Genomic DNA, 27,206 nt, shown 5'->3' on the forward strand with positions numbered 1-27,206 from the left:
CAGGGTCTGTTGTCGCCCACCGAGCCGTCGATATTTGAATGACAAAACTCAACACTAAGCCGCGTAATCTCCATTGTGGTGTGCCAATTACCGACTCTCCCCTTCCGCCTGAATAAATAAATAAATATTGTAAAACATCACACTGTTTGGTAATAATTCCCCGGACCACGCTACAACAGCTCTATAGAAACTCGGATAACTGACCTTCATATAGCATAAAATATTTTGTCCATAAATAACGGACTAGTGTAATGGTAGCATACTCCAGCCACAGATGGACTTGTGGTTATTGTATATAAAACGCTAGCTATTACCCGCGAAGACGACCGCGCGAAAGTATAAAAAACTTAATGAGTAGCCTATGTTTTTTCCAGTTTACCTTTACCAAAAGGCTGTGTTCTACATCTATGCTAAATTGCAGCGATATCCATACTGCTGTTTCGGAGATACATTCTAACAAACATCCATCCATCCATTCATCTATATATTCGCATTTATAATAAGAGTAAAGAAGTAAGATTAAACGTTTGAAACACAAAACTAAATTAGTAGAAAACTTGTAAAAAAACTTCGAAAAAGCAATTATATAGTATCGTAGTACACAACATACAACTAGAGTCATATATCGTATCCAAGCCAAGGTTGATCTGTCGTTTTGTGATGTATCACGAATGATATAAATCAAAAGGCTCAGTGCACGGGTCAAGGTGGTCTCAGGCACTTAAATTGATTTTGACACAGATGCGGACGATTGTGCTAAGATTGACTATTGTATTGGGCGCTTATATCGTCTCAAATCATTCCATTTTATTGGTGTTTGCACCTTCAATGTTTGATTATTACATCGTATTCAAAGTTATACAAGTTTCGACTTATTACTTTGTCACTTCTTGAACATTTGAAACAGAAGAAAACGAAAATAATATGTATTATAATTACTTATCGAATTATAATAACAAGAGAACTTTTTAAGAGTAAAGCTCACATGTATTGCAAAAATTAAAATCATAAAAAAAATCAATCATGTATCCTTTTACTTTACTAAGAAAGTATTCTTAACATCTGCTTTGACAATTTGTTGTTACTTTAATTGTTAATAAGACAATACAAGTATGGATAAGCACATCACGTTAAATAACATCTCAAGTGTACCCGCGAACTCTACGAAGCTAAACTACGACCGCGCCGCCGCAAGACAATTTCAAATTGCAAGCGATAATTCACACTTGTAATATAAGGATGGATTTATAAATAAAGCACTCGACTCGCGCCCTGTAGGAACAACTGAGACAGCATTTATGGAAATACCGCAGATTTACACTTATTGAGTTTACATCTAAATGCGATATGATGAATTCGCGGGCCTCGTGCAAGATTTATTAGTTTATTCCTTACGAATGAACCCCTTCAGTTAAGAGCGAGATATACTAGATTATTTATTATTCAACATTGTTGTGTTCATTTATTTTTTTAGAAAATAGCAAATTTAATTACTGGCCTTGATAGAAAGAAACGATTGAATTTAAAACATAAAACACCTCAACCTACTTTTGGATATTTAGATGGATGGATGTTTGAAGGTATCTTCAGATCGGCTAAACGGAATTCAATGAAATTTTACGTACATAGTTTTTTTTTAATTCCGCGCGGACGGATTCACGGGCGACAGCTAGTCAATTTATAAATCCGTAATTTCTTTCTGCATTTTAATACAGAACTCGTAGAGCTAAAAGCACACTATCCTTTAAAAGCTTGTAGTCTGCGTTTTGAGTAATTATTCTAGTTTTCGCAAGTTTTTTTACATTTCAATAAAGAATTTTTTTTACATTGCAATAAAGAATAGTTATTGCTTATTAAAATAATGTCATCGTGGTTTTAGCATACAATGCAACACTTATTACGCTGCAAATATAATTACTGCCTATCGTATACCGCTTTCAGTCGTTCGACTACCTCAACAATGTAACTTTTTCCATCAAACAAGTCGTAAAAACGACCAACCTTAATGTCTAATCGTGTGTTCGTCAGCTCGATAAGTCGACCTATTTTCATATCATAGTAATTACTTATATAGCAAACGGTAGCTAGAATTTTACATGATAATATGAGTAGTCGTAATTTATTTGCGTCGTCAGGAAAACATAGCAGGACCGTCACGACACATAACTGTGAACATGATTACAGTTTTACGTCGTTGCAATTTATAACTGAAAATACTTACCCTACATTTTAATGTCGTTAAAGTTTATTAACCTCATACTTATCAACACAAATACAAAAAAGCTTTACAATTTCATAATACAAAATACTCGATTTTTTTTACAACATTTAATTAAATCGACAGGTTTTTGTTTTATTAAAAATCATATTTGCAATGTCCTAGCGTTAAGTTGTTGTTAATTTGTAACTTGACATTTGCTTATTTTCAACTTATAATTATTTAATTGACATTGTATCCGTATTTTCTTACTTACATCTTAATTATGAAATTACAAATGCCGCGGCAAAAATTATAGCAATTATCATAAAAACGCGATGTATAATTTCGTCCGTCAACAACACAATTACTTGAACTTTCACGGAAAGCTCCCGAAATCGATTTCATTGAATAATGACGTTTCAAAGAATCGATGCAAAGTGGTGCCGTTTAATTGTCGGACGAGGGCAGTAGAGGGCATGGCGGAGGGCATTGCAGGTACTGCAGGTGCCTGTCCTACACAATTGCATCACAGTTTTAACCGAAGTTGTAATGGGGTAAACAAACATGTCAGGTTTGTGGAGCAAGTCATGAGATAAAGCGATTTTGAAAATTGATAACGTATGAACAAAAAAAAAAATGAACGATAATCCTTGTACCACTCAAGGCGTGCTAAAATAATTTTACCGTCCGTGACTTTACCTTGCCATTTAGTTAAATTTATATATAGTTAAAGGTTTTGAGAAAAACTTAATTTAAGAATATCCAAATAATTTACCATTAGGCAGTCATCGTCGGGTATCATTTCATCTAGACACCATTAGCAAGAATATTCGTAGCTATTTAATATAATATTTTAAAGCTTTTTAATATAACACTAGCTATCGCCCGCGACTCCGTCCGCACGGAATTAAAACAAACTTAATAAGTAGCTTATGTGTTCTTCCAGACTATTTTCTATGCCAAAAATCGAAATCCGTCAGCCATTCCGGAGATACCTTCAAAGAAACATCCATCCATCAAAAGATTCGCATTTATAATATTGATAAGATTAATTAAATATAACAAAAAGAACAATATTATTTTAAATACAATTTTAAACAAACCCGCTATCTCTTGTGTCTTAAAATTGTAAAATTTAATTGTTTATCACAGTATAACAGTTTTAAGGGCGTTGTCCGATGAAACAAAGCCTCAATTGATACGAGGAAAGCGATGTCGAAACGTAAATGCCCTCGGATTTCAGCCGAAAAGTCCATTAAAGGCACATAAATCTAAGAATCACTTAACATTGCTTATTCTTAAGTTTCGTAACTAAGTGATACTTGATAATCTTACTTAATGTGAAAAGTATAAATTTGTATACCAAAGTAAAAGAAATATGCAAAGAAAAGTAACAAATATCATCCCTTCACTACTTTTCCTATACTTTAATTAGCTTATGTACGAGTATAATAAATGCGAATGTTTAGATGGATGAATGGATGTATGGATGTTTGTTTGAAGGTATCTCTAGAACGTCTGAACAGATTTAGATGAAATTTGGCATACATATAGAATATAACCTAAAGGAATACATATTCTGCTAATTATGTTTTTTTTTAATTCCGGGCGGACGGAGTCGCGGGCGATTGCTATACGTAATAAGTATAGAATATAAAAATTTCATGTTCTGTTTGTAATGTGCGTTGTGTTCAAATTTTACTGTTGTAAATAAAGATGAAACTGAGATTGGTAAACGAGTTCCGTTAGTGTTTACACAAAAATTATAGTTAATTCTGACCTCGCTGGCACATTCTATGATTGATTGACATCGACTTACTATGACAAAGTGTAATGTCAAATTACACGTACTTATTTTATCTTCAATTACTGTAAATATATGAATAACCGTTTGAAATCCAACAATCATGAGACAAGACTCAATTGAAACTTGAAACGGGTCGTTTTTTGGTAACCCGACGTATGAACTGTTAGACATTCTTTTTTTAAAATAAAATATTAGTAGATTATTGTTAATTTACTAATATTTCTTGTACCATTCCAACTAAACTCTATGTTTATGTGGTTTACGACTGTAGTCGAATTTTAGGTTTCAAACCCCCGACCTCGTGATCGGACATCCGTACCATTAACCATTAGGCTTTTGACGCTTCGACATTATTATGACATTTAGAAGCTGTAAACACAAAGCATTCTCTTTACAATCGGAAAAGTAACTCTAAACAAAAACCACAAAGTTTCGCGCATAAATCTTAAAGTCAATTCCAATTGTCTTACAAATGTATTAAAATTATTAAACGTCATTTGCGAATATAAAATCATGTTATATTGAACAATGTACCGTTAGCAAATGCCATTGTGTTTATCGAAATGTCTTGAATAATGTTGTTTTCTAGTGTTGCCTTTCTTCTTAGCAAACATTTTATTGTTCAATCTCTCGCAATACAATTCTAACTAAAGTTCATAGCGGACATCAAATATATATTTTATTTCACATTTGTTTTAGAAATCAAAGTTAATAATGTAATAATAATTACCTTTTAAATCAACGTTATTAAAAATAATAAACACTGAACTAATCGTCTAAGAAGCAATGAATTGTAATTTGTTCGTCAAAAAATTGAGTCATCATCATTATCAGCTCATACGACCCCACCAAGGGGCTCGGAGCCTACTCTAAGTTAAGGGTGACTAGGCCATAGTCAACCACGCTGGCCCATTGCGGGTTGGTTAACTTCACACATATCTTTGAATTTCTTTTTAGATATGTGGAGGTTGCGTCACGATGTTTTCCTTCATCGTAAGAACATCGGATAAATGTCCATATGTAAATCGGAAATTGAAAAACATTGGTACATGGCAAGATTCGAACCCAGGACCTTCAGACTGCAAGTCAAATGCTTGACCCCTGAGTCACCGACGCTCTTTATATATTAAAGATTCATACGTTTCAGTAATAATAATCTTCACAGTGTTGTAATGTAAAATACCTATTGTTCCTATGCCCACCCTCAGCAAGTGAAGCGTATACGAGCGGGTGTCCGGTAGTGGATTTATTCCGGATAAGCAATCGCGTAATCGACAAAAACAATAGTCAGTGGCGGTCAGCAATGCGTGCTTATTACATTGATATACTGTTACTAGATGAGACATCGACATGACTTATATTATATTCATTGTTTGCACGATTATCTCGTAAATAATAAAGTCTTTGTTTTTTTAAGATATCATATAGAATAACTTACTGATTACAAAAACGAGTTATACCAAACGTTAAAAGAAAACTATAAGTCTGTCTTAATATAAGTCAATCAAGAATTGCCGTGTTAATCTTCTCGTTATACGTATATGTAATTAGGACATGAGTTATTTTCAATGTTGTATGTAGAAAATTATTTCTGTAATCACTGACAATTAACGATGACTATTTTATATAAAGTAATTAAGTTTATGATTTTTAAAGAATAGATACTTAAACAAGCCATATCTAGTAACTCTACATCTTAGTATTGTACATCTATCGAGTATAAAGGCAGTATACACGATTACACGCCCTCTCTTTGATCTTCAATTAGATGAACATTTTGGGGACCGCATTAACGCACGCGTTGGGGAGAGGGTGACGATTGCTAGCGAATATGTTACTTGTTGACATCCCTTAGGGATGTATAATATTCTAGTTTATACAAACCATAATAACTTTATATATCAACACACTGCCCCTGGTTATTAAGTGGTCACTAAGCAACTTAGTAAAGAATTAGTATGAGAAATCTAGACTAAGCGGCTTTTAAGACAAAGACTTTGAGTACGGCAGTTACTGTTCATAAATCACTTGACCTAACTTAAATATATTATTCTTTTATAATTTAAGAAGTTTCTTGTGCGTTTGCAATTCATGTATAACTTAGTAGTAACTTAGAATACCTTACGCACTATAAAAATTAGAAGACTTAGGTAAAGTTTATCAAAAATCAATTTTGGGGTAACGAAGTATACAAAGAATGAAAATAAAATCAATTAACAAAGAGATTTGATGTAGTTATTTAGAAGGCGCGTTAGGGCGGGCGGTAAAATACGATGTAGGGCGGCACGGGGCGGGAGACTAATCCTCCGCTAAATCTATTGGCGACCACAATTATCTGCTGGCCATTAAGCCTCTTACTGACAATAATTGTCAACTTCCAATCAGTTGACCGTCACAACCATATTATTATAGATTAAAAAAAATCTAACGTCTTTATAAAATTTCTATGATTTAATTGTGTTGTTCTAAAATTATTACGTTATTATCTATAAAAAATATTTAATATTCCATGTTTATTTGTTGAAATAACTAAAAAGGCACAAATAAAGAAGATATATTGAAGAAAAGTAAACTTTATATTCATTAGAAAAGATATTTCAAATAAACTTGCTATACAGGGAAAATGGGATTTCAGAATTTCTTTCAAATGTGCTTGACCGATAAATTGCAAATTTAAAAGCTTTCCTAACCGGATTACGTGTCAAAATGTCCTTAAGGAATTTCTATTCTATGAGAAACACCTATTTCATGATCAAATACGATAGACAAGTAAGTGCTTTACTATACGTTCCTAAAATGGGCTTCTTTCAAAAAAAACCTCAACACATGGACTCAAGTTTGACTTATGAGTCATACTATCATTAACACGTAACATAACCAATAAATATCTTTACGGAATTCCTTCGCCATTCATGTACAGCAAAAAAATGCCATTTATTTTGTATTGGTCAGTGTGCGTTTTTTTAATTCGCACAGTGACAAAGGCAATGTGTCAATACGGTCGCGGAAAGGGACGAACAGCGCGTGTTAAAAGCATTAGCACAGTCGCAGCGCCATCTATACGAACAACTCGCCTACATACAGCATCTTTATATAGTCTTTATTGTGAGTTAATTTAATTATTAATGTTATGATTATGAGATTGTATTGTGTGATTAATTAATGAACAGGCACAACTAGTCCTTCATTTCTTATCTTTCTTATCGCGTTCTTATTAATCGTTATAGCCTGTCTAAGTTAACTGTGAATATCCATAACTGTTCTATGATTATCTATGTTTGTATGTTGTACAAAATTTATCTAATTCTATTTTGCACGCACACATATGTAAATACAAAGTATTCAATTAACAGCATCATATTGAAAATCCGCATTTCCTATGACTACGAACAATATTTGCAAAGATTTCCACCATGCGAGAGCTTTGATAAATACGCGCACACGCATATGCATTTCGCGGCTGTGCAGGTGTTGCGGTCGTCGACCCCGACGGCCACACGCACACACACACAACAGGGATGACCACAGCGGCGACATGCTAATTCCCCGCGCAACAAACCTCTTCCTTTGTGCAAGTTTGCACTCACAGTCGATGTCCGACTGTCGATATATTTGCATTGCTTACCAATGTTACGAATTAGCTAGACGTTGCGATATGTTTAAGCGGACTTATATTAAAGCTAATAAAGGAGAAATTTGCACAACAAATAACAAGATAGTTCTGGTGGGAACAAATTAAATACATTTAAAGTGGAAAATGTTCAAATTCTAGGCTGGGAGACTCCATGAACTTACATTTAAATATACAGGAAACATCTACTTTAGCCGACGGTCTTAAATTAACCTATAATAAATTAATCACGTTAACTTTTTAAACATACATAACTAATCATATAAGACGATATTTAAATTTAACGGTGATTCGAATATATTCTGTCTGATCACATATAACGTTTCGGTTACTTCGGTACAGTAAACCTTAAAGCGTAGACGTCTGATAAATCAACACGGATAAAAAGGGCACTTAATCCGATGGTTACGATAGTTGACCGGTTATAAAATCATACGTTTCACGCGTTATCCGGCAATAAAATGGAGTCAGCTCGTAAAAATAATCGGTGACCGCGTGATTGAACACCCCTGACATTATACCATGTACCGCAATAAAACAAGCACATACTTTTGATACAGATATGTAAATTATGAATATTTTCCAACTTTGTACGATAGTGTTACAGAAAGTTTTATTTAGTTAAGTAATGCATCAGAGCATTGGCAGGGGTTAAGCACTTGACTTGTAATCTGCAGGTCCTGGGATCAATGTGGATAAGGAAGACCTTTCAACACTTCAATACAAACACTAAATGTGATTAGCAGTAAAGAACAAATTGTTATTTGAAGAAAAAAACATTAAGAAAATTGTTAAGTGATTAACTGTTTTTGGTCTTAGTGTGACTACCAAATAACAATTGCAATCAAGATCTAGAGATATCTTAAAAAGGCAATCTTATATATAAAAGCAAGTTCGTTACACTATTTATAACTCAAGAACGGCGTTACCGATATGGCTGAAAATTGGTGAGGAGGTCGCTTAGAGCCAGGACACGGACATAGGATACTATTTGATTTTTTTTTCGAATGTGTGCCTTGAAGAGCTGGTTTTTATTAAACTTACTAATATTATAAATGCGCATGTTTAGATGGATGTGATGTGGACGGATGGGTGGGCTACACTATTTTTTTTTATATCTACGCGAATGAAATCACGGGCGACAGCTAGTGATTTAATAAAAGTTAATTTAAAAATGTGACATAAATACATTTATGATTCCGCTATAAAATATCTTCGTAGAAATAATTGTAATAAATTTTAGATATAAGTTATACAAAGATCCAATTCATCATTTAGCATCCAGATTTAAACATTAACGACTTCAGATTAAATCAGTATTAAATGTACCATAAATATTTAAAATTTATAACGAATCCATTCGAATTTAATCCGTCTACATGACAGTATTAATTTTATATCGCCTTATATTAAGCCTATAATTAACAATCATATTAAAAGGACCCTTGCTGTGATCCGGACTTTTAATTCCAAGATTTAATATTCATAAATCAATTAAGTCAATTCTACATTTTAACAATCGAGTTCTTATTCGGAAACATTTAAACGTATATTAAAATATTCGCGTTTAATTTCGATATTAATTAACAGTTTGGAATATTATTTTTTTAGTTATAATTTCTTTTTCACCAGCTCATTAAAAATTAATAATATTCTGTCGCGTTAAATTAATTATAATTTCGTCAAGTAATGTTAATGCATATTGAATATTGTAAGATGTTTACTGTTACTTAAGTTATGTATTTTTTATAAATTATACTCCAACTTCATAAGGTTCTTTTTAATTTGTATATTTAATTTTACTCGTGCAACAATTAATAATTAAATTTTTCTTTGAACAATCAATACCTTTACTGTAGCGAGTATTTTAGGGTTCCGTAGCACAAAAAAAACGGAACCCTTATAGGATCACTTTGTTGTCCGTCCGTCTGTCTGTCCCTTTTTTTATTTCAGCAATTGATATTATTTTTCAAACCCATATAGTTAATTTTACTAATATTATAAATGCGAATATTTGGATGGATTAATGGATGTTTGTTTGAAGGTATCTTCGGAACGGCTCAACAAATTTTGATGAAATTTGGCACACTTATAGAACATAGTTTGAAAAAACACAGAGGTCACTAATCTTTTTTTTAATTCCTCGCGGACGGTGTCGCGGGCGACAGGTTTTTAATTATAACTAAACTGTAACTCTTTAAGTTGTTCCTAAAAAAACGGTACTAGGAACACTTATTAGGAATAAGGTTAGTCAGAATTATAGTAATTCTATATTAAAGTAAACATTTATACCTGCCATATATAACTATCTTTAAATAGTCGTAGTACAAAAGAGAAATTTCTAGAAAACTTCAAAATTCCTGTTCTCACAATAGTCTTTTGTTTAGAGAACTTATCGGTTGCAATTGGGGCTACGGAATTTGTTGAATAAAAATCAGTATGAGTAATCCTTTTTAATCCTATACAAAGTACACCAATAAAACTTTAAAAAAAATTCTCAGCCGTAAAATTAGAATGGAAATTAAAATAAATAAAATTATAACTAGGTAATAAAATCCATTTTTATCAAATCTGTAATTAGCATCCATTGCAGGGGTGGCCAACTTGTATAATCATGGGTCTAAATCCAAGATTATTGATAAAGCTTACTAGTGATACGATCTATAATACTTATTACATAATTCTTGAAATGTTTAAAACCCCATAAGTTCACAGCACCCACACTACTAAAACATATTGTCATCCCTTTCATTCACCTTGATAAAACAGAGACAATACGTTATAAAAAAAAGTTTCATTGCAGTCAAATCCAACTATAACAAAATTACAAAGGCTTTGTACCAAGTTGATATACTTGATTGATACTGAACAAATAGCAACCAATTTATAAATCTACACGTATTCTTATCTTTAATATATTCATTTAAAACTATTAAGATGCTTATCATTTAAATTATGTAATTAACACTATTGTTCCTACTTTAGTTTGTTTGTTTCCCATTAATTTGAATTGAATTTAGTTAATTAATTTTAAACATAAACAAATATTATTAAAATCGAAATGATTTCTTTGAATCATAACTAATGTTTTCCATTGAATTGATAAAATAAATATAATTTTATTTGTGAAGCTGGTAAACACAATTAGGACGAATTGAAATTATATTATTATTAATCTTTGATTTAAATCACACGTGACATTACACTCTAGAATTTATAGACGTTATTGTTGGCAAAACTATCGTGTAATCAATCTTCTATGCAAATAAAATAATTTAAGGGCATAAGTCTATACAATAAAAGTGTAACCTAGCAGAGCTTTCGTATGCGTTTAAGTCTTTTGAGAGAAGAGTTTGAATTGAGCTAAATCTATTATAAAACTACAACTTTATTAATATGTATACATAAAACATGGTATAACTAATAAAAGCCTTTTAATTAATAAAAAAAAGTAAAGGAAATGTTTTAAAAATGAAAATAAAAACCGAGTTAAAACAATCAAGAGCTTTCATCAATCATTCGAAAAATTGTATAAAATTCAAGAAAGTATTAATTGATCAATAATAATAAAAAATTTAGAAAATTATTTTAATAATTAACAGCATACCTTCTTCTTATCAACTTCAAAGAAGTTCGGCATTTTTGGAGGATCATTGTGCGAGTTCTGTCGCTGCTCCTCCATTAAGGTGTTGAAGAAATCCATGAATTCCATTTAAAATAATATCACAGTCTAATAAGTCACATAAAATCGTAAAGTTTCACCAAAAGAAACCAATTGTTAAGAAGTGTCAAAATAACGCGCGACGCAAGCACGTGGACAGAGCGCGACGGCGACACGCCAGACGTCTAGCCCGTGCCAACATCAGATATAAACTAAATTGAAAATTGGAAACAAAATGCAATGTTCGAATCTTGATATGACAATAATAGGCGAGACAAAGATAAGAAAAACGCGCACGGGGGAACGAGACGGAAGGTTTCGGTAGACGCGCCGCTCCACCCCATCGGCACCGGCGCAGGGGTTGTCGCCACACCAGATCGCTACGAAATTTAAATATTTTACCTGCTCTCCAAACGGTATTAAATCGATTAAACCTATAATCGATTTTCAACTTTATCTCGACGCGGTAAGTTTAATATTACAATAACAGAAAACATGTCGTTACATTTTTCTTTCAGACAAGTATTATAAGTTGTAATTATAAATAGCAAACGTGTGGATACAATGCGCAAGGGTATTCTGAGAATTGGGTTTGTTTTATAATCTATGTGCACAGTATGACGATTGAAAGATTTGTATTGTTTAAAATATTGCAGTACGGACATACGGCATGACTCGTAAAAAATAACGGCAAATATCTTGGGATCTTGGGAATAAATATTCATGTTTTGAAACCGCATCTGGGTTAAGAGAATCGTAATTCACAGTCGGTCGTATTGAAAATTAATGAAAACGTACGCTAAGTGTGTAAAGATAATTGTTTGACCGCAGGTTTATTACGTAATTCTCGCCTCGTACGTAGTGATGTGAAGAATTGCAATCGTGACGTTTCAAAGTTGCGCGCAAAATTATTTCGGGGTTCGTGGGAGTACGTCATTAGTGTGAATTGAAGGGTGCTAGAGCTGTGTATTCGTTTTGAGCGGATAATAATTTCATATTTCACAAATAATCAATTAAATCCGGTGATTGAATGCGACGGGATTGCATGGGGTGGATGTTATCTCGTTATTGATATCTTTGTAATGGGGTAAAGTGGAAGCATTTCGCGATACGGGCGGTTGCACGGATACGGGTCAGCTTGCGGGTTTACGACTATTGTGACAGGTCTGTGATACCAAAGGGTTGCGCGGACATATGATAACTGTGAAAGTTTAGTAGTTAATATTGATTTTATATCATATTTAACATATGTAGCAATGAACGAGTCGACGAAGAAATGAGAAAATGTATAGTAATCAAAAAGTTCTTACTACAAAAGCAAGAATATTAGAACTAAAATCTTACTAAATTAAAGAGTCATAAGAATATTAGGACTAAAACCTTACTAAATTAAAGAGTCATAAGAATATTAAGACTATAATTTTACTAAATTAAAGAGTCATAAGAATATTAGGACTATAATTTTACTAAATTAAAAGCGTCATAAGAAAGTTAGTTTGGATCACAAATTAATTGATAAATTACTATTTTTTACTTTCGTAACCTATACGGTGTACTAAATTTGTCTGTGGGGAAGCCCCAAGAGCAGACCGCTACGTTACGAGAATTGGGATAATCTATGAAAAACTTAAGATGTACTATGACGTCACAACATCAATAAAAAGTCAACAATAGTGCACTGTTTGTTCTATTAGTATATACATTATTATTAAAATACATTAAACGCTGAATTAACCAAAGAATTTACCTCAAATATTAGCAGGTATGGATCCTCCATTCTTAACAATCTTTATCTATAGAAAGAGATAAAAATAAGACGCAAAGAGACCTTATTTATTTTATTCCTTTTTAACATTTTTTTTTATGAAGCAATAAAATTTCTAGTAAACACTGGCCGACAAACGATGATTCGTAAAATAAAATAAGTGCAATAAAAATAACAATGGAATAAGTAAAACAGGCAAAAGTCCTTTCAAATGACGAATTAAAATGTTATTTTTGTAATGCACAAACAAAAGACGAAAGAATCTTTATTTTATTATCAGAGGAAGTGAAGAGATACGGCTTATTGACTAGGGCTTCGTAGAATCCGCATGAAACAATGAAACGAGCAAAATGGTCAGTCGCCATGTGGGTGCAATGAAAGAGGATTTGATAAAAACGATTTCTGAAAGCAGAATTATTGATAATTTTCTAAATAAAATCATATAATCCTTAGATTTAAGATTTATTGGTTCCTATGAATTCTTGATTTATCGTTTTACTAATCTTGTATAAATAAGCAATTTTGTGTAACGATGCATGTAGATGGCTACAAAGTTAGAGGAAGACTAAAAAAAGTATGGAATGACTGAGTGAAAGAGGATATACTGTGCCGACCCTCGATAGGGATTAGGGCAGGTTGATGATGATGATGTGTCACGATGCATGTTCGCGATAAACTCCGAAACTACTGAAGCAATTCTTATCAAATTTTGTAAGCATCTATAATTTGGTCCGACTTTGGAAATAGGTTAGTTTTTATGTCAATTATTGATCTTTTTTCTTAATTCCCCACGTCAGAGTCGCGGTTGACAACCAGTAAATTATATTAAAGAATCTTGGTCATCAAGTTGTAAATATTTTATTTCTGCTAACTACAGTTCTTGCAATGATAATTTTATAGTTGTTAATAAATATTCTATCTTACTAATATTATAAATGCAAATGTCTGAATGGATGGATGGATGTTTGTTACAAGATATCTCTAGAACGGTTGTATGGATCTCGTTGAAATTTGGCATAGACGTAAAACATAGCCTGAAAGAACACGTAGGCTATTTATTTCCGCGCGGACGTAATCGCAGGCGACAGCTAGTTATGAAATAATACAGGAAAGTGTGCAGTAGCAGTTAGCTGAGAGATTAGAACTTAAAGCTATTAAGACTCTATAGTTATCTTGGTATTCGTAAAGACTTTTGTAATTAACATTCTTATAGACAAGATGTATTTGTACTGAGGGCAATAATTATATCGCGGTATAATGGACCAGAGGGAAATGCGTCAATGCTTATTGTAAAGCTATTTCGTAACGAGTTTTTATGAAGTTTTGCGATTACTATCTTACTAATATTATAAATGCGAATGTTTCGATAGATGGATGTCTGTTAGAACGTGTCTCCAGAACGGTTTAATGGATTACGGTGATTAGCATACATGTAGAACATAGCCTGGAAGAACACATAGGCTATTTAATTCCGCGCAGACGTAGTCGCGGGCGCAGCTAGAAAAATATAAGGTAAGCAAGATTTGCATCCATTCTTATTAGTATTATTATCAATCTATACAATTATAATAAAAAAATTGGATTATGTATGTAATTTCGAAAAAAAAATCTTATTTTGCGAACATTTACGTTGCTTATTACGAAAAATAATTTTTTTCCTTTACATTGACAATCTGTAATTTAAAAATGAGGTATATTTTTAACCTTTAATGGTTTCTCTTTTGGTCAAACATCATATCCGTTCTATAAACCCGTAATGTCGTAACGTTATTTGTCAATAACACTCTTTGTGGTGCGGAAAGCAAAAACCCCGAGAAACGTCAACTAAATCTACGGAAGATGCGTGATTCATTCGTTAACCAAATATTTTATTGTTTAAAAACTCAATGGAGGTAATGACGTATGTCCAATGACCATCAATAAAAATTTTGTGGGCGATTGAATCAGGGTAATAAAAAAATTAGAAGTATTTGGTCATGTAAGGAGGAGGCCGCCGGACTACGTCGGTAATTTAGCACTTCAACTTTCCCTCCCTGGTCGCAAATCCTGAGGCAGACTCAAAATGAGATGGAAAGATGTAATAATAAAAGACATGAGCGGAGGCCAAGTCTCAGAAGAAGATGTCCCCTTGAATGAAAGCTGAGCCCACCACCTTGAGTTATGAAAGCTAGGCAGAGAGAGAGAGAGAGAGAGAGAGAGGGAGAGAGAGAGAATCTAGAAGTATTAATAGTAAATATAACCTACAAAACAGTATATTAATGCAGATGTCATTAGCCAAGGTAACATTCACCTGTAACCCGCTTACGTCTTACATCGTTAACCACCTTCAAAAGATATAAACATAGCTTTCTTAAAACGAAAATGTACTACCCCGCCCTTCGATTATAAATTACAAATAAGTTTACAAAGAAAAACTTAATAAGACCACAACAATAGTGGACAGATGATTGGATCTCTCAATTACCCGGGGCGCTATTATTGCCGGAACACTCTTCGTTTCGCACGGCCCGGGGATCGACGTGCCATTTTAATTATCACCCGATAGTCAATACCGCAATAGTCCCCAGTGTATCCGCACCCTACAACAACTAATAATTACATCATCATTCACTATTTGTACACGTTATGTTACTGTCAATTGTTTATCGATTACACACTCTGTTATCAAAATGAACAAGACGTCACTATTCTTGAAGTTGATTCATCTTTATTTGTATGCGAAATAAAAGGATGAAAAATATGTAGTTACATGGATAGACTCATACGATGTAAAGGGTTGCACCTTTTAAGTGATTTTAAGAGATGTAACTCTTTTCCCTGTGGTCCTGTGTAACAGGAACACTTATTATGCAAAACGAAAGTTTGGGCTATAAAAAAAATTACTTTCACCTTTTTACACTCAATAAAAATCGATAAATATTATTTTAAATAACAGAAAACTTCCTAGCTTCAGGCTCTGGTAGAACACCGTATAAATCCTTGCCATCATTCACTCGATATAATACACGTTTCACAATAATTAAAGCAGTCTTTAAGAGACCAATAAACCGCCACTAAAGAGTTAATGGACTGCCTTCATTATGGTACCACGCCTCGCCGCTAGGTGGCGCGCCCGCACCGCAATTTTTATAACCATGTTTCATTTAAACGCCATTTGATTGATTACAAGTGACATGGAATGTATCTTCACACCTGCCTTACTTTATGACATAGACAGATACCAAAATAACAGTTTAATTTCCTTACTTAAAGAATAATTGTTTTAGTAAGTAAAATTAGGACTAAAAATGCTCTTATTTAGGCTTATTAAGACCCATGTCGCCACCGTGATATGTTTTAAATCTTATAACCGTGAGTTTCTTACTCAAGTATGTAAATCAATGTTTTTCAATCTCAAAAATAATTGCTGTTCCAAACGTTTGCTTAGGGTTAAGAAGAAAAATTATATGATAAAATATATCAAATCACTTGATATAATACACAACATTCCATCATCACATTTATGATAAGCAAAGGCAAAATAATTACATTTTAAATCACAACAACCGGCCACCGTGCGTTTAGAAATAGAATGATTCCGTCTACATTTAAACGATGTTTTTGTTTACTTCTTGGAAAAATCAAGAATCACGTGATATTTTATGTGCTAAGAGACGCGTTCCGTTCTCGCTCAAGTGATAAATTATTGAAATTGATAAAACAATGGATAACGATACAAAGTGTTCCACAGTTGGGGAGGTCGTAAAGAGGAAACGTTGCAGCCGCGCTTTGTGATCGCCGCCGCACAAACAAACGTGAGTCGGCGCCCGCAGCGCTGCAGAGCTAAGCAAGGATTCAGCACCAAAATACAGATATGATAAAAACTATTTAAATAAAAAAAAATGTTTAAATTTTTATGCAAAATAAATAAAACGTATATGTATCGTATGATTTGAATCAACGCTAAAATCAAGTACCTAAATAATTTAACGTCAAATTTCATAGTAATTATCGAAAATTGTGCGATAAAATGAAGAGATAAACATAAGAGAGGTGAGCTAATGTTATAAATTCGTGAGAAAAGATATTTTACATAAATATTTTTGAATTTTCGAGTTTTGCCATGATAAAAATACTTCGAGTTTGTGTTGGAACTTGCAACGTATATTTAAATATTTTGTTGTCTACGACACTTGTAGCCTCAAGTTTTATCAGAACAATCACTCTAAAATTGCTAGAAAGCGAAAGTACAACTTATATCTGAATCATCGGCTGGTTACCGTGTACACTCATTAAGTAATTTCCAGGAACTCTTGTAATAATGGGCTGATCAAAGAAGCGTGGCATGTTTTGACAAGACGATTGTTAGGATTCCCTGAATAACATACCAATGAATGTTATCATTTAACCATATTTTATTTAATTTAATCTATTCCCGAATTCAAAGACAAGCAACGAAAAAATATTCTTGAAGTCATTAGTAATTTTTTTATGCTTTTAACAATTGTGTTTTTTTACTTTTGCTAGGCGTATAAAAATCCGTAAATAAAACACTTTACAACTTAATTTAATTTCCATAAAGGTAAATGTTAAGGTAACTGGGGAAGTACAGCCTAGGCTGAATCGAATCGGTGGCTATAAAATGCCGCTGTCGCCAGCCGACAAAGCGAGTCTCGTCGGCCGTGCGTGACCTAATAAACAATTACTGGTATAAAAATTGAAATCGCCGCGCGACATTTTATCGCCCGTGAAGCTTGGTACACGGTCTGTGGACCTCTCGGGCAGCGATTTAATAAAAACAATAACTCAATTTGTACAGCAATAACATCGTGTTGAACAATTTTACAAACCAACTTTTTTCACTATTAAATTTTTTTGCCCTTGCAAAGGTTAAACTACGAAAATGTAATATTTCATATTAGCAGTTGCCTGCGATTTCGTCCGCGTCGAATTTAAAATCCTAGTAATAACTATAACCTATTTCCCCTGGGGTTAGTGTAGCTTCCCAACAGTGAAAGAATTCTTCAAATTTGTTTAGTACTTTCGGAGTATATTCAATGCAAACAAGCCAACAAACAAATCTTTCCTCTTTATAATATTAGTAGGTATAGATGACTATAATGTACCTAATCATTTCGACTACGTCCAATGGTGCTAAGTATTTCATCTGTTTAGACATCGAATTTAACATTCGAAAAAAATGTATAAAAAATTATTATGCATTGTAAAAAATTTTGTATTAGTATTGTAGGAATGATGGTCGTATTTTCAGGAGATACGGTGAAATAATAAAACTTCAGCTTCCCGGGCGCAGGCAAAAAAATATTATGTTGTAAATTTAAAATGAGAACAGGAAATGATAACCCGCGGGTTGCGCCTGCGCAGACCCAACACTAGCGATCGCGCACACACACTACTATACATACTACACATACTTGTACATATAATACACACCCATAAACATCTCTTATTCATTTGTTTACAACTTTAGGTATTTTGTTAGTGAAATAATACGGTTTAAAATAAAATTCTAAACGAATACTGATTTCAAAAACTTTTTTGATTGTATATTGTTTTTTTAATAGATAAAATAGAACGTAGCAAATATATTATTGGATAGAGGTAATCTTTTACTCACAAAACTTATAGGCTTTTATTGACCTATATATATATATATATATCTGTATATATTTTTTTAAACACATGTCCAACTGCAAAATAAAATTATAATTTTCTCTACAATTCTTTCACGTGCGAATAATTAATGAATTAATTTCAATACTTAATATTTAAAGTTCATTAAAATAATTAAGTTTTTTTTACCTAAAATTGTACGAAGTTTTCAAGACTAATTAATAAGTACATGCATAATTAAGTCTGTCTTGTAACGGTAAATCGATGTTTCAAGGGGGATCTCGAGTATTCGGGACAAGTTTTTGTGCGGAGTCTGGATTTATTTATTTTTTGCCCGGGGGTGGCAATCTGGAAATTTTAGAATAATCTCTAGTGAAGAGGCCGGGCCACATGTGCTCGGTGATAAACATTTTATTGGAATGCTTCGAACAAAAACTGCCAACCAAATGTTTTTCGGCTTCGATTTAGGGGTTTCACGTAAAGGAAGTGCTTATTTAAATATTAAGACGATAGTTATGCTACGATATTTCATCATTTAACCGAATACTATTTATAACTTCACAACACATTTCTTTAAATTGAATTTAACGACATAGTTTATATAATAAATTATAATTTTAGCTTAATAAAAACTGTCCAAAAATTATTTTAAATTTACAATTTCAGCTTGCAGCTTTCTAGTTAACCAGCATAGACTAAAAAAACAGTTATTATGTTAAATTTCTACAAGTATAGTTTAAGTTAACAATAAAAAGACATCGTAAAGCAAAGGATTGACGTTCTTATAATTGCAATAACTATATAACTTAAACTAACCTGTAAGAATGAATTAAAACAATGAAATAAACAATGGCGTCCTTGGTACTACATTGAGGTTGCTATTTATAGTAAAGCAGATGGTTAGCTTGTCCCGTGCGACGGCTATTTGTGGCCGCCCCACCAGTAAGGGCGGCTCTACTAGCCTCCCAGCCCTCACACAACAACTACAAAACTTATCGCATAAACTTTATTATTAACAACGCCAAAACAAAACACGACTTATTTAAATAGTTGTCTTATGTTTTTACACATTTTGACTATGCAACTTGTTTTGACAAATTGTCTCTGTTTTCGTCTAAAATAGTGTAAGGACGACGCGATACAAAAGTCACTGGAGTGAAGTTCTGGTGTTAATACGGCTTTATAATGTCAATATAATTAGTATACTATGAAACTTACTCTATTCAGATTCAAATCAATAACCTTATGTTATTTCAAATTACGATAGTAAAGTTTTTTTAAAATCAGAAAGCAAATGAATGCGAGTGTTGCATTGAATCAGACCAATTGAATCGAAACCTGATCAAGATCAAAGAATAAAAAATATCATAGAATAGAAAAATAACTCGATTATGATAATCATATCAATTAGTAGCATCTCGGATGCAATCCGATTTATAAATAGAGTTGCATAGTGGTCGGAGTGACGGGCCGACTGCCACCCGACACTATAATGTGTGCTGAGTCGATACACATGGCAAACATATCGAATTAGGATGGCCATTTTAAACAACACTAGGCCCGACTGCAGAATATTTTTAACGACGGTTATTAAAAGGTTAACATAAAATATTACAAAAATAGTGTTTGGGTGGTCCCTTACTTTAAATAATGCAGAAAAATATTGTTGGTGTTATAAAATATTTTATATTTATTTTTAAAGCTTTAGCTTCCACATATTGGCCCAAAAAAGAGACCGGAAACGAAGTGAACCCTATCTTACTTAAATGCCAATGTTTCGATGTATGTATGGACGTATGGATGGATGTTTGTTAGAAGGTACCTCCAGAATAGTTGCATGAATCTCGCTGTAATTTGGTATAGATATAGAAACGTCTAGGCTAGTCTGTAAGAACACATGGGCTACTAGTTAACTTTTTTTAATTCCGCGAGAACGAAATCGCATGTGGTTATAACCCTGCTTAAGTTTCGGTTTGCTGCTGTGTGCTTTAGGCCAGACATTTTAATTAATTGGTTAACAGCGTTCGATTTTCACACTATTAGCTTATTTTATGAATATGCCTATTATGGTCCTTGGTGCCGGATAAATTTCAATGCTCACATTTTCTGTAAAACTAGTAATTATGTGTCAAAGTTATTACAAATTTTATTATTATATTTTAAACGACAAACGTATATTTGATTGCTAAAACAATATAAATCGAGGTAAGTAAACAGTCTAAGACGAAAAATAATGTTTTGTAGGTCTGTCTGCGTCGGTCTTAAAATATTTTACTATTTACAAACTTATTATTTCCTTATCTTGTATGTTTCTTATGATTTTCACTGTTGAAACACATCGACATATAGCTATCTCTATCTTAATATTTGAAAAAACAGAGATAACAATTTTTATACAGCGTGTTCCAACATTAAAAACCTTCAGTGGTCGTGCCGGAATGTATAATAGCAAAACAAACGCAACAGTCATAACTAAACTACAAAAAGCAATATACAAAAACAATTAAAAACTATCTCTCTATTACAATATCTACATAGTAAAAACCTCCTCTTACGATAACACATCCTATACGTTAATTATTATGGTTATTAAAAATAAATTACAAAAATAGCATTCAGTATAGATAACGTATGAATGTTGTCGTTTGTGTATCACATAAGTTGCATTGAAATAACGACCCCCGTACACTGGAGGACAGAAATAGCAAGTCAGCTGGGGTGCGTCAGCGCGCGTCTGATATCGTGCACCAAAGTTTAACACTGCACGCGAAACTAGACACAATAAAAAAAGACATGTCTGTGGCAGATATACTTAAATTTGATATTGATATTATTTTACACAATAATTGACCACGACTTTACCCGCGATTCAAATTATATCTAGCAATAAAAAAAAAATATCACCTGAGGACAATTTAGCTTCCAACAATGAGAGAATTTTAAATCGGTCTATTCGTTGCAAACAGACAGACGATCAAATTTTTCTTGCTTTTATTATTAGTAGATATAAATGAAAAGTTTTTTTTTGCTTTCAATAATTTAAAATCTAGAGTTATTAATCACAAGTATTAACTATAAAAATGTTAAGAATATAACAAATATAAAGCACCTTAATTAGGTTCGGAAGTTAAGAATGCTTTTTACCGTCTCACTAATTTGTTTGTTCGGTTGTATGTTTACTAGAAGTTAGGTACATCGATTTGACCATTACAGATTTGTTTACGCCATTTAAGTTCTTATCACAAAGGTATTGTGCCGATAATGGCGTCACGTTTAACATGCCATTAAGTTTTGGTATATAGAACCGGTAATAAGAGTTAAGCAACTAAATTATATTAACTAAGCTAGTTGTTAAAATTCGACATAGTTTGTAAGGATTTTTTTCTAATAAACCTCACACTGAATTGTGCAATGAACGCAAAATACGAAAGAGAAATATCTCCTCTTAGCCTATGGATTCCTTCTACTAAAATAGAAATCTGTTTCTAACTGGCCTGTATGTATTCTTAAATACTATTTGAATTTTACTTTACCAATCTTATATATTAGGTAATAAATAAATGTAATACAGTTGAACGCTACATAAGCGAGAAATCTCCGGAGTCATTGTCCAGTCCTGACAGACAACCTCCTTAAGTGAGAAACCTCTGTAAACAAAATGAATACTGCAATCTATTGGACTCTCGCTTATCCAGGTTCGACTGTAGTTATGAAATAAATTATTATATTAAAATCTCGTGTCACAATTTTCGTTCCCATACTACTCCGAAATGGCTTGACCGATTCTCATGAAATTTTGTGAGCATATTGAGTAGATCTGAGAATCGGCCAACATCTATTTTTCATCCCCCTAAATATTAAGGGTAGTCCATCCCCAAATTTTTATTTTATTAGACAAACACGCGGACGGAGTCGCAGACGACAGCTAGTAGGAATATAATACTATGATGATTGTGATATTTAAAACGTGCCGCTCATTTTGATATCTAGAATGGAGAATCAATGTGTGGCCAAACTACTGTATTACAGAAATCCCTGAATCATTAGACACTTATCTATGTAATCCTTCAAGTGTATAAAACATTCCATCCGAAACGATAAACCTATCGAAAGCGTCCAACTGATAACACGTCTAGACGAAATAAATATTCGAAACACTCGAATACTTGCTCGATGGCTCACTTGGCTAATCGTTTGGGTTGCCAGTTCGAAAAAAACTTTTGTTTTTTTTACTAAACGCACCCATAACGTACTGGCACTTTAAAAAGGTTGAAGGCGAATCTAATAGGACACGTGCATTTGTGGCATTTAAAACAAGCCTGTGTAGAGATTAGGGGACACGGGTGTGGTAATGTCTTGTCACCTGTTTTACGACCATCTTATTGTGTAACAAGATAAGTCTGTCGGAATGCCTTAGTGGTAGCAACATTGCTACTACCGTCAGGGTGTCATGTAAAAGGGTGCAATGAAAGAATCTTTGTCGTTTTCATAAATAGAAATTATCTACTTATGTGTACCTAACGTCAAATATTCAGCAAATTGTCGAGCGTCAGTTTCATACATTTTTAAAGTTCGTTATGGAATCACTTCGGAGCGAGTATATTTTGTCTAACTCCTGTTTCGGTCTGACACCCAAATTACTATTTACACATCGATCTATAGTGGTCATATCAAACAAGTTGTAGTGATATTAATTTTGAATGGACTATGTTAGAATTCTTCGTCTTGATACGAGCACTAAATTTAGTAATTCACAAATGACATAAAAGTGCAATGTTCCAATTACTTACAACGCAGACAAATGGCATGCATGAGTGTACGACGCGACACGACCGCCCCCCAGCGGGCGAGACAAACGCGAGCCAGACGTGCGCGACGTGACACAATTGAATCACACCTTTACCTCGATAGGCATTCGATTTGTAACAGTGGGCCTATCACGAATATTTACGACAATCCTTCTTATTATTTTCGACAATATGTCAAAATTAGTATGACATTTTTTGTATACTTTAAGTGCGCTGCATACATTTTAATACAAATGTTGTCGCTCGTGCTAGGCCCACTGAACTGTTTAAGCATACAAACGATAGCACGTATTCTGCTAATATATTATCCACCAAAATATTAAAACAAGTAAAACAATCATCAAATTGAATATATCAGAATGACCTTGAAATTAAATTGAGGCAATGATTCACTTTAAAAGTTACAATATACCATATGTATAAAACTCGTGTGTACTCCGGCCCCATCAATGTATGAAGATATTAAAATTGCCCCAACTTATGTCCGCTATCCAACAATTTAACAACACTGTAATGACAGCTAATAAAAGGACAACACAACAATAATTCGCTACGATGATTTAGGGTCGAGAAATAAGGAGTCAACAACAACATTTATAGACCATCATGTCTGCCAACATAATTGCAACATCGGCAATTTAATTCAGAACTTTATTACCACAACATAAGATACATTATCGTGTATAACTTTATATGTAAGTCGCAGTACGTAGTTAGTTATTCATAGGGCGAGTAGTACCAGTAGTTGACAGGACATAAGACTGTCGTCGACAACAAATTACTTGAAAACCATGGCCGCTACTGAAACGGCCTGGCTAACAAGACATTTGTTATATTAAATTATGTTATTAAAGGAAAAATCCTTAGGTAGCTATGCAATTTATCAGACAATTTAGATTAATTTGCTAAAAATTGTGTTTACATCCGTTAAAGTACTTATCAATGTAGGTATGTTTTAGGCACAACTTTTTACGACATATAAAATTAATTGAAACATACGAATAAAATAGCTAATAATATTTGAAGGACGATAACCTGATGCGCGGACTCTGCATAAAAAAATATTTTTGTTAAAGTTCTGATTTAATATGTGGTTTGCAATAAAACGATATCAAAATTGAACAATTATAACCATAAGGAAGCAATGTGTAACTCTAATGGCGGCCTAGCAATGGATCAAAGCAGCCGCGAGTCACCCGTGAAAATCGCAACGTTTGTATATCGCAATGTTGTATGAATCGCTAAAGGCATGTTATGTAAACGACTCTTACAACAAAGTAAGGAAGAAGTATAGGATTTTAATCATTCAATAGAAATACTTTTTACTAATATTGTAAATGTGAAAGTTTAGAATGACTGGAAGAAGACATAGGCTACTAATTATGTTTTTATTAATTCCGCACGGACGAAGTACCAGGAGACAACTAGTACAACATAATGCAAATGCAAAACAAAACCATAGATATGAGTTTATGATTTATAAAAAAAAACACAAAATAATAAAATTTGTTTTAATTTTGTTTGAATTTGATATCTCGCTAGCGAAACGTAAGACTTTAATTAGACGATATTCTCACCTCGACAAAGTTGCTTTGGTCTGTTTCGCACGTTATTTTACAGCCGGCATTGTATGTGCTCGATTCCATTGTGATACGACACGTCATGTAGGAGGTATTAACGCGTGCCGAGCCCACGAGAGCCACCACAAAGCGCTCGTGACGCGGCCTTATGGCGCCGGTGAAAGGCAACCAATGTGAGATGCATTAAACACGAACAAACATCCCTTTTGACTCTTTAAATTAACCATATTTGCGAAATGCTATATAGAGCACAATAGGCCGCGATCTGTATGGACTTAACCTGTATATGCGCAATGGTCATTGTGTCAAAATTTAAAATTGTCAGTAAATTATCTCCACATCTGTCAATTTGTTCGAAAAATATTTTGCTTAGTTATACTATACAGTTACAACACATACAGAATAACAGATAAGACGCCTTATAAGTATACTCTTTCTGTGCGTCCCGGTCTCCATTGATTTTTTTATATCTTTTTTTCTTTTCTTTTTTTTCTTTTTTTAATATCATACGGTGGCAATCACTGAAATAGCGAAGTGACCGTTGCCCATAGACATACGCAATTGCATATGCGTTGCCTACCTTTAATCGACGGAGGAGAGGATGCACAGATAGAAAATATTTCCCCTTTCCATGCATCCTCTCATCCGGAATCCTCATCCGTCCATCCATCCTCAATCCGGGCAGCGGTCACTTCGGTATTTCGTCGTATTAAGGTTACCGCTTGTTCGTTTGCCATCTTATAATATAAAAAAAGGTTATTTAATTACGCCAATATTCAATCAATCACTTTTCATGTACGTAACACCGCACTTATAAATTGAAGGCTCAGTTAGAAAGTGAAATGTCTACAGACAAATTATTAATAATTCCTTCAGAAAGGAGGTTGATCGATTTGTGTCCTTTGAAGACTCCGCCGCGAGCGCGAACGGGATAAAAGCAGTTAACACGTTAATTTGACTTCAATAATATTGGTATGAATAGCTGTCTCTGGACAATGAGAAAGGCGGCCATTCACGCTACGATTGTCCGCGACAGCTGCGCGAAAGTTTATTTCAACATTAAGTAATTTTAAATAGGTCGCTTATTTTTTTAAGAATTACATATGAAAAGTTTCGACAAGTATAGCTTGTAGAAGCTTACACTACGAGTATGAGTCGTCATAGCTATGATTAATGATAGTAAACAACTTCCTTTCAGATCTGAAAGAAACTATTTTTTTATTGATTACTTTGCGTAGATATATAATAATGTAAAAAGTCGATGCTTGAACAGTTAGCTTTACGCCGTTTAAAGAATTTTCGCATGAACGCGTACGTTTCATCGCTAAGTTAAAGCAAAGAAGCTTCATCTAAGGCGTCTATATTATATTCGTTCTTGTAATGGAGTAAACAGCTTATTAACCTGAGAAATCATCACCAGATAAAAAGCTATTCATGGAAGATTTTAATAAGAAAAAGTTAAACTAAAAAAAACAAGTTCTTAAAAATATAAATTTAAGAATTACCATAGTAAATGCTGACTGAGAGGAGGGTACGTAATGATTTTCACGGGTAATGATGTCTGCATATGTTGCTCCAACTGTACTCTTGTAGCATAAACTACTTTCCTATTTATAATCCGAGAAAACGATATAATCTATTGAATTTATTTTTTATAGTCTAGCGTTTAGGAACAGGGTAGATGCAGCAACAAGAATTTTACAATATGACTTGAAACTTTGTGTGTAACATGTTTACTTCGACCCCAAACAGAATCGGCACCCTTATATTACACGATTCAATGCCCACTCTTCCGTTACCCCTCGCCATAATCCCTCTAAACCAATGAAATATGGAACAAAGAGAGAACGAGTTATGACGGACCAAATAAGCGAATAAAGAGCGCTTATTGGGCACACCTTGTCGCCATGTAGTAGATCTGAATAAGTAAAGAGGGGAACACGAAAAAGGGTTGAACTTGATTAAGTTATCAGGACGTTAATATTTGTATTACTTCAGCAAAAAGTTTTACCAGAAAAATATTGATGAAATATTCATACTGTCAACTAACAATATGAAATAACATAAAAACGAAACAATAAATTAAATATGTATATTTTGCAAAAAAAAACATTAATATCCGAAAACTTGAACTTTTGACA

At 33.3% G+C, this 27,206-nt stretch overlaps 1 protein-coding gene across 1 annotated transcript in view; it reads right to left on the reverse strand.

Annotated features, from left to right (window-relative positions):
- retn (retained) overlaps nucleotides 1-27,206 on the reverse strand; it is a 99,675-nt gene that overhangs the window by 36,087 nt on the left and 36,382 nt on the right. The gene's annotated exons all lie outside the window — the stretch shown is intronic.

This window comes from Papilio xuthus, unplaced genomic scaffold (assembly GCF_000836235.2).
Source record: "Papilio xuthus unplaced genomic scaffold, Pxut_1.1 DF828142.1, whole genome shotgun sequence".
Lineage (NCBI taxonomy): Eukaryota > Metazoa > Arthropoda > Insecta > Lepidoptera > Papilionidae > Papilio > Papilio xuthus.